Genomic DNA, 10,357 nt, shown 5'->3' on the forward strand with positions numbered 1-10,357 from the left:
CATCTTGTTTTTTTGAGGAGACGAAGTTACCAAAATCTTCTTTCGGGGGGGGGGGGGGGGGGCAACTTACCCTTGACCAGTTCGGGATCACTCAACATCTCATTGCATCAAATGGTGCAGCACTAACTTACTAAGTAAGGTAAAATCATACTACTGCAGTAGAAGGTTTATTTAGTTGATTTTGAGAAACATTACTTCAACAAATTCTTGTAGATTTTTTTTTGTGTGAGAAAATTAAACTTGGAGGGGTCAATAATGCTTTTAAGGTTCGCTTCACTTTTTCATTTGCCTTTGCTGTTGTTTTGTGGTTTTGTCGCTGGGTTTTTGCGCTGCTATTGAAGACACTTGCATGACATTCACTAAAGAAAGGAAGTCCAAGTCCATGCCAACACACCTCTGAAGTTTCGTGTCCTTGAGAGACAGTTTTATGAATGGGAGTATGGGTTTGCAATAAAGGGCACTCTACTGATTCAGAATAGATTCAACTGATCCTGAACTGGTCAAACAGGTGACGATACTTATCTCAAAGCCTCTTCAAAAGAACTAATCTTTTTTTGTCAGTGAATACTTGGTGAGTTTTATGTCATTTTTAGGTAAACTGATAAACTTTTTTGTTTAAGATATCAAAGAGATTGCAACAAAAAACAATGTGAATTCAAAAAGTGATCCAGAACTGGTCAAATGACTGTACTAGCTGAACATGCTGAAAAGAGGGGGGTGAGAGTCTGACTGGGTGATATTTTTAAGTGGGAAAACTTGTTTTATCCTGCCACCTGACTTTTTTGTTGGAAAAGTTTCCGTATGGCGCCACCACTTTTTCATTCGATAAAAAATAATATAGTATCTAATTTACCTTATTAATGGAGATAGGCCTATCCCTTTTTGTAAAAATGAGTGAGAAAGTGGTGGCGCCATGCGGAAAGTTCCTTTTTGTTCATTGAAACATGATATAGGCCTAGGAATTCCTATAATTTTTATAAATAAAGTAAGATAATTGCTAGACCCAGTAACTGGGGCGCTGTACTCCTTTTTTTTTAATTTTAGTTTTCAAATAGGCAGTTTTGAAGGTAATTCCTTGCCTATTTTCGTCATTTTGGGGCATTCATTTGTCGTAACGGTCAGACTAAAACTTTAAAGTATTACAGCTCAAATGTAGAACCTTTATAAGTTTCTGGTTAAATTTCGGTTACAAAAATTGAGGTTTTTTTTTTCTTGTGAAAAAAATATATTTATAAGCAGCAAAGCCGTCTGTCGCCATGTTGCTTTTTCATAGGGCTTGTACATACACTGTACGGACAACAGAGGGTGCTTTAAATTTTCTTTTCACAAAATATTAGCACCAAAGGAGAAAGTTCAACAATTAGAAAAAAGCCTTCTTGGAGTTCTCCCGACTAAAAGGAACATGTGAGTAAAAGTAGAGTTAGGTAGAAATATTTTTTTTGAATGTTGCAAACTTTTTGCAATGGTACGGGACCTTCAGGCCTACATTGTATACCCTGGACTCTGTCGTGTTGCCTGCAACGGAGGAGTCCAACCTGGGCTAACATGTACATACTATGTAGCCCACATGTGGCGAACAAAATAAAAAAAAATAAAAAATTGTATTTTTATCTTGAGCAAGCTGGAGCATCACTCACATTTTCCTTGTGTCCTGAACTATTTAGCCTTCTTTGTTAAAGTCACCTGGAAGTGGTATTTTTTTAAAAATAAAGCTTTTGTCACTAATATGTGTTTTTGGATGAGTGGAATGTGAATAAACAGTTAACTAATGTTTAAAAAAATAAGTTCTTATGTTATTTACAAATTTAAGAGTAGACCCCGACCCGAGAGGGCGCTGTTCGTGACGTCAATCGAGGCAGACTTTGCCTGTAAAGCGTAGAGTAAACACAATTGCAAAGTACATGTCGGACCAAGTCGTGAGTTTGTACGTTTCCAAAAAAAAAAATGCCGACCAGGTGTATTGCTGCTGAATGCAGAAAAACACTTTTTGAAATGTACCAACACACGACTTGGACGTACATGTACATGTACTTTGCATGTGTGTTTACTATACGCATTGCAGGCAAAGTCTGCCTCGATTGACGTCACAAAAGGGGTAGGCGGAGTAAGCCCCCCAAATAACTTTATATATTTTTTAAACATATAAATCGTGACAAACAATTACTAAAAAATTGTTTTATTGTTCGTAAGCATATACTCTTATGTTTGAAAGAAAACAAATTCTATTTCCAGGTGACTTTAAGAATTGTTAATTTTATCCTTGGATGACATTATTTGTGCAAATAAAATGGAAATTGACGACACCTCTGTTGTGACATTCTCAACTGACATGCTTGTTAAGACTACACGTAGATGCGTGGGAACCGGTCTCACATACTTGATAATTATAGCTTCAATTACCTGCAAGCATACTGAATTTTGAAGCGCCTTGAGTGTCACAGCAGTGAGTGATTGATACAGTATGAGTGTTATACATTTTGTGTTGTTTGCACCCTTTTATGGTTAAATCATTATAAATTCGCTGCTGCAATTGAGGGGGGAAAAACCACACTCCTTTCATAAATGAACATTTTGTTTGTATTTTGTTTTTATTTAGGATAGCTGCATACATGTCAGATGAAGCCTACCTCTGCAACAGAAGATGCAAGAGTGTTAAGATTTAAGGGTCTTTATCAAGTGTGAATTATGATCAACAAGTTATTTTGAAATAAATCAATACATTTTGGACAGTTTTATGATGCTAGGCTTTAAAGGAACATGTTGCCTTGGATCTGACGAGTTGGTCTATAAAAAGCGTTTGTAACTGTTTTTTCATAAAATGCATATATATTATGGTTGGAAAGATGTTTTAAAAGTAGAATACAATGATCCACACAAACTTGCCTCGAAATTGCGTGGTTTTCCTAATCGACGAGGTAAAAGGAAAACCGTGCAATTTCAAAGCATGTTTGTGTGGATCATTGTATTTTACTTTTAAAACATCTTTCTAACCATGCATTTTATAACAAACGTTTAAAAACGCTTTTTATAGACCAACTCGGCCAATCCAAGGCAATGTGTTCCTTTAAGATGAATGTATGAATTTCTGAAGTCTGGAGTCAAATAATATTGCATTATGTTATATTTTATAAAACTGTCAATGCTGCATGTAAGTGTTTTAAAGGCAGGGTTAAAAGTGGTTTTTGCTATTACCATCTTTAAAACACGTGGGCTTTCATATAACAATTGCAGTGTGTTTATTACCAAGGGTCCCAATGCGAGACTTGCACAATCCTCACTTTTTAATAAGTTCTTGGAAAATCAAAATACCAGAATATTTATTGGTTTTAAAATCCATTTTCTTGCTTTTATCATCCTCCTTATTTCTTTACAGTGTTCATTGATGTGTGATATCAGCTCATCATCACAGTCTAGGAGTGGGTCTGGTGACGAGATGCCAGATGAGGATTGCGAGGCAGGCCGAGATGGTACACCAGACATACAGATAGAGTGTCGGAAGATGGCCTGCCCAACACCAAAGTGGAATGTCTGACTCTGAAGAGGGGTAAGTAAATTCTTGATAGTTGGTAGAGTGCTGGTATCAGGGTTCTCCCCACGTACGAGCTAGCGTATCGGGCCGATACGCAGAAATTATTGGCCGATACGCTGCCAAAATTGCCGATGACACTTTTTCCCACCCGATACGCTACCCATTTTTGAATACCTTTATTATTGGATACAAAATCCTCTGCGAGACAATGGAATTTTTATCATCCCATAAGTCACTCTAAATCATCAGCTGCATGTCGTTTCCCAGCTGGTAAATCACACGCAAAAAGACCACACTGACACAGCGGACGACGTAGACATAACAGAAAAACCCACAATGGAAGCTCTTGCATAATGCATGCGAGTATGCATGCAATGTACATGTACATGTATGCTGTTGATGATCGCGTGCGCGGTGCACAGTGTAACTGGTTTTCTTCCGAAGAAGGCAATTTTGCCGTTGCATACTGTTATCCGACGACGGGTACCAGCTTTTAAAAACAACTTCGACCGCAAATTAATGTTGATCGCTCAACCCCACGTTTGAACACACACCCAAAATAACATGTTACGCGAGCCGTGAGTTTGCCACAGACCTGCGTTAACAATGACTGCCAAACAACAACAGCAGATAAAGACTTACTTCATGCCAATGAATAGCGACGAAGTTAAGGGTTGAAGAACATAAAACACTGGCTGGTATCTAAATGGTAAACTGTGTTACCTGTCCTTTTGCAATTTTGTTATTTATTTTGTGAATTATTGCTCACTTAAGTGTGCTTACACACACAAAAATCCTTGATAAAAAAAGTAATTTCAGATGCCTCTGGAGTCTTTTAAAATGCACCAGAATGCAGCAGAGAGCATGTAAAACCTCAAATTTTCCCGGGGCCCTTAAGCGGGCCCCGGACCCCACGCCGTAGGGGGCTTCGCGCTCGCATGCTGGGATTGTGAACATCCAAAATTAAAAGCCCCACAGTTTTGAAAAATCCTCGGGAGAACCCTGGGTATGTTACATGTAATTCAGAGGTTGTTGGTTCAAATCCCGCTGCCTACTTCTAAGGAGTTTGTTCAGACACAGTACAAAAGTATTTTACGCATGGTTCGAACCGATCAGGTTCAACTCTGTGTGTCTGAACGGTTCTAAAGTTAGACGAATTGGTTTAACCCGTAAAAGTAAGACCAGCTAGCTGGATGGGGGGTTTATCCTTAGACCGCTTTGGGTTTATCTTTAAACACTTTGTGGACCGAATAAAAAAGCCCCCTCGATCTCTCTCTTAAGTTAGTTAGGGTGTCTGCCGTCCCGTGGTGGTCCGAGAAACAAACTCTCTCCAAGCATCACTGTCCAGAGCTGTCTAAATGCAAGGGCCCCCCTGAAGGGGAACAACTTGGTACGCTTTCTGAACATACCCAATGTTCAGAAATGCTAACAGCACCAGTCCTGTTGGACTTGAGTGTGTTCCATTTGCCACAGCGTGGCTACCCGTCCAGCTGCTGCTGTTTTAGTTGGTAAGGTACAAGACAGACGTGACATTACGACTCGGTTGTACCTTTTACCAGACTGCCCAATAACAGGGCACTGTGTAGACTGCAAACCAGCCGACCACATGCACGCCTGAGTGATTTATTACATAACTCAGTAACTCACAACAAATGCTGCATTTGACAGTGTTGAACACACCATCCTTCTCTTTTAGCTCCAGATTTGGCATTCAAGACGGAGCCCAATGGTGCAAATTGTATCTCTTCAATAGAATTCGGCTTGTTTGTATCGGACCTGCGCTAACAGACCGTGTTGTCCTGATTTATTTTGCTCACACAATGGTCAGACTGGGCCCGCAGTGGAGGAGATTCTCTGCCTCCGTACCGAGCCAAAGACGGCCAAGAAATGCAGCCGAGTAAAATGTCTAACTTAATGCTGGAAGAAAGGCAGATGGAATCAGGTACTGAAAGCTGTTTCTTCTTCTTCTTGTTCACCGTCAAGGAGATGTAAATCTTCAGTGAATTGTCCCTAGATGAGGCTTAGACTGCAAACAGTTAAAGACACTGGACACTGTTGGTAATTGTCAAAGACCAGTCTTCTCACTTGGTGTATCTCAACATATGCATAAAATAACAAACCTGTGAAAATTTGAGCTCAATTGGTCGCGGGATTCGAACCAGCGTCCTCCGTTTTATGATGGCGCTCTACCTACTAAGCTATTTAGTCCCTATGTCAGTTTTCTATCTATTCTTTTAAAGGCAGTGGACACTATCGGTAATTGTCAAAGACTAGCCTTCACAGTTGGAGTATCTCAACATATGCATAAAATAACAAACCTGTGAAAATTTGAGCTCAATCGGTCATCGAACTTGCGAGATAATAATGAAAGAAAAAACACCCTTGTGAGTGCGTTTAGATGGTTGATTTCGAGACCTCAAGTTCTAAACCTGAGGTCTCAAAATCAAATTCATGAAAAATTACTTCCTTCTAGAAAACTATGGCATTTCAGAGGGAGCCGTTTCTCACAATGTTTTATACCATCAACCTCTCCCCATTACTTGTCACCAAGAAAGGTTTTATGCTAATAAATATTTTGAGTAATTACCAATAGTGTCCACTGCCTTTAAATTCTTTTCCAATATGCACTTAGCCTGGGCGACTAGTGTCTAGGTCGCAGTTGCTTTGTCAAGTCCCGCCTAACGTTTTTCAACTACTCGGTTAATCGTACCGCCATGACTACTACAAAAATAGTAGCGACTTCCTGCGTGGTGAACCAATTGTGTCTTTAAGAGGTTAAGCATCCATCACAATTGAAGTGTGAACAATTGTAACTTAGCAAAAGATTTGGCAAAATTACATTTGTACCTAAAAATGAGACTGTTAAGATGGGGGACACTGATTTAGAATGTCCTTGTGTTGTCTGTCGACATGTTCAGGGAGTGCACTGGATGGGTGTTTTGGCAACATCACAAGTTTTGTTTTAAGCTTGGCATGGTGTGGATGAAAAGGAAGAAGCTATATAAATAGTATATACATGCGGGTACAAACATGTGTAAATCTCTTTTGTGTGAGTATAGTAAAGGGAAAACCACTCAATTTCGAGGCATAATTGTGTGTATTGTTCTAAAAGCAAACATCATTCTAACCATGCATTTTTTGACGAACAGTTTCAAAATGCATAGCAAAACTTTCAGATAAAATGCAACGTGTCTCTGTAAGTCACATTGTCCCATAAATATATATTTGAAGTTTCCCACCTGAATGAATAACTTTATTTTTATTTTCACTTCTATTAGTCTGTGATTGAGCTTACCGATGATGCACACGACTCAGATGGTGCAACCAAGCGCAACCAGCCGAGACGCAATGACCTGACATTCATACTGTTCCTAATTCTGTGATATCCACGTAAGTTCATTTGTCATATAAATTGCCAGCTCACACGCGGACCTCTAGCATGTCTAGTCACGACATCTACTGCGGAGTCATATTGCAATCTTCTTTTCAAGACTCTAATCATCAGAAAGAACTTTTACCACATTGAGACGTTGGGTGACTTCTCTTTTGACATATCTGTTTTTTGTCTTGGTGGTTTTCCATGTTGCATTATAAGATCTTTGGGAACTCCTCTAAATGTGCTGCTCCCCCGGACCTCAAAGAAAACTATGAAGTCATTTGTTCTCCTATTCATACTTGCTTGGGTGCGTCTAAGAACATTTCTCTACATCTTGTGTAACTAAGAGGTCTACTGAGGCAACGGTGTATTCGATGACGTGCCTGAATGGTAAGACATAGCATTGAATAGATAGCCAACTTGGCCGATTTCAATATTACACTTGGCCATGAAACACTTTAGAATCTACACTGTATAAGTAACCAGTTATCGTGCCGTTTACCTTGGCAAATAGAACTTAAAAAATATATGAAACTTTGGACATTTCCATGACGGTATGGAAATCTGACCCCAAATCCTGACTGTAAATGAATTAACAAACGGGAGAGAAGATATAGCTTCAGTTAGTGCAATCATTAAGCTACACAAACGAGGCTAGTTAACATATTGGAACCCAAAAGAGAGTTCTTATTTCTTCCCAAGTACATGTAGTGCACTACTAGATGCATTTATGATGTTGTAGCTGATGAAAGGTGGCTTAAGTTCTTCAATCCATACTTTCTAGTTTCCTGTCACCTCTGCTTGGATTGCTTGGGCCCTGGTCTGTGCCATGCATTTTCTTGACGACACTGCAATTCTGCTTGGGATGCTTCAAGGCCCTGGTTTATGTGTTTTTGTTCTTTTCTTGGGGACACTGTATATGTACCTCTGCTTGGGAAACCTGAGCCCTGGTCTGTGCCATGTGTTTTTTTCTTTTTCTTGAGGTTACTGTATCTCTGATTCGGAAACTTGAACCCTTGACTGTGCCATGCGTTGTTGGTTCTTTTTTTACGACACTGTACCTCGGCTTGGATTGCTTGAGCCCTGGTCAGTGCCATGGGTTTTTGGTTCTTTTCTTGAGGACACCGTACCTCTGCTTGGATTGCTTGAGCCCTGGTCAGTGCCATGGGTTTTTGGTTCTTTTCTTGAGGACACTGTACCTCTGCTTGGGAAACCTGAGTCCTGGTCTGTGCTGAGTGTTTTTTCTGTTTTTCTCCAGGGTACTGCTAATGTACTTTGATGAGGATGCTTGAGCCCTGGTTTGTGCAATGACGTCCGGTTTCTGTCTCGAAAACACTCCATCTCTGCTGGGAGGTTTGAGTCAAAGGTTGCCTGTTGGTTCTGGCGCTCTATGTGAAAACTTGTTCCATAGCTCCAGATAACTTGACTTTTGCATTCTTGCTGTCCAAGACTAGAAGGTTGGAGAAGGGTTTGATTGAAAGAATTGTCACCTGTATACCTTTTTTAGAAGCACACTGTGGGGGCGTTGGCTTCAATTATTATTACTATTATTATTATTATTATTTCATTTTATCACAGCATGCAAAAGAAAGATCTCATTTTCCTTTGTGCCGGTAACTCCTCGATCCGGGCTACGTCCCGTAGCCTTAGATCTCAAGGGTCTTTCTCAGGATCCTCGCTGTTCCCAAAAGCGCTGCCTTCTGTAACAGATCTACCCTCACATTTGTCCCTATTTCATCTAGATGTTTCCCCAGTGCTTTGGGAATGGTGCCAAGTGCTCCAACCACCACGGGGACTACTTTTACCTTTACCTGCCAAATCTTACGAAGTTCCCTGGCAAGGTCCTGGTACTTCTCGATCTTTTCCATCTCCTTTCGAAGCTACCCTTATATCACCTGGCACAGCTATGTCAATGAGATGACACATCTTCTTTGTCTTATCTAATAGCACAACATCCGGACGCCTATGTTGTATAACATGATCGGTCTGAATGTTAAAGTCCCATAGGATCTTGACCTGGTCGTTCTCTACAACTTTCTCCGGAACATGGTCGTACCATTTCGCAAGCACTTTGACACCATACTTCTTACACAGATCCCAGTGAATCACCTTGGCCAGCTTGTCATGTCTTCCTTTGTACTCCGTCTGGGCCATCTTACTGCATTCGCTAACGATATGAAATACAGTCTCCTCTGCTTTATTGCACATTCTACACATAGGAGAGACGTTTGCTTTCTCTATCCTTGCCTTCATTACATTTGTCCTTAGAGACTGGTCTTGCGCCGCAGTAATCAAGCCCTCTGTTTCCTTCTTTAGTTCTCCACTCTTTAACCAATTCCATGACTTGCTGCTGGCCACTTCCTCAGTACACCTCAAGAACCGGCCATGAAGTGGTTTGTTCCTCCAATCTTGATGTCTTTCCTCCTTCCTTTCCCTCTTGTACTCTTTCGGCCCAACTTCGTCTGTCCTCGTGTACCTTTGTGCAACTTTCAACAAGCTCTCCTCGGTCCTCCTGACATGACAATGCAAGCTTCTGCGCTCGATGTTAACACTGTCCGCCACGCTAAGCAATCCCCTTCCACCCTCTGACCTCGGAAGATAGAGTCTACTAACATTTGACCGCGGGTGTAGCATGCCATGCATGGTCATTAGTTTTCTTGTCCTCCTGTCAGTGACATCTAGATCTTCCTTAGTCCACTCGACAATACCCGCACTGTACCTCATCAAAGACACGGCCCATGTGTTAATCGCCTTAATCATGTTCCCCCCGTTTAGTTTAGACTTCAAACATTTCTTTACACGCCTGATGTATTCTGCCTTTGATTCCTTGTGAAGGACATGGTCCGATTCAAGTACACCAAGATACCGATAACTCTCCTCCTCACCCAAAGCCCTCAACTGTGCACCATCTGGCAGAGCAATGCCATCAGAATGTACCATCTTCCCCCTCTTCATGGTCATTGAAGCACATTTCTCCAGACGGAACTGCATCCCAATGTCATCACTGAAAATCCTGACGGTCTGCACCAAAGAGTCGATCTCGGCCTCATTCTTCGCAAACAACTTCAAATCGTCCATAAAAAGCAGATGGTTGATCTTACATCCGTCCTTCTTCATTACATAACCTGCACTCACCTTCCTTAGAATCATCGACAGGGGCATCATTGCAAGAACAAACAGCAGCGGAGACAGAGAGTCACCTTGGAAAATACCTCTTCTTATGCATACCTTGCCCAGATTATCATCGTTGGCTGTCAGATTTGTTCGCCACGTCTTCATGCTCTCACCTAAAAGACGTTTTACTGCATCAGCCACTCCAACCATATCCAGACATTCCATTATCCATGTGTGCGATACCATGTCATACGCCTTCTTGTAGTCAATCCACGCCATTGCCAAATTAGTCTTTCTGCTCCTGCAGTCCTTCAGTACAGCCTTATCGATGATAAGTT

This window comes from Asterias rubens, chromosome 2, assembly GCF_902459465.1.
Source record: "Asterias rubens chromosome 2, eAstRub1.3, whole genome shotgun sequence".
NCBI lineage: Eukaryota > Metazoa > Echinodermata > Asteroidea > Forcipulatida > Asteriidae > Asterias > Asterias rubens.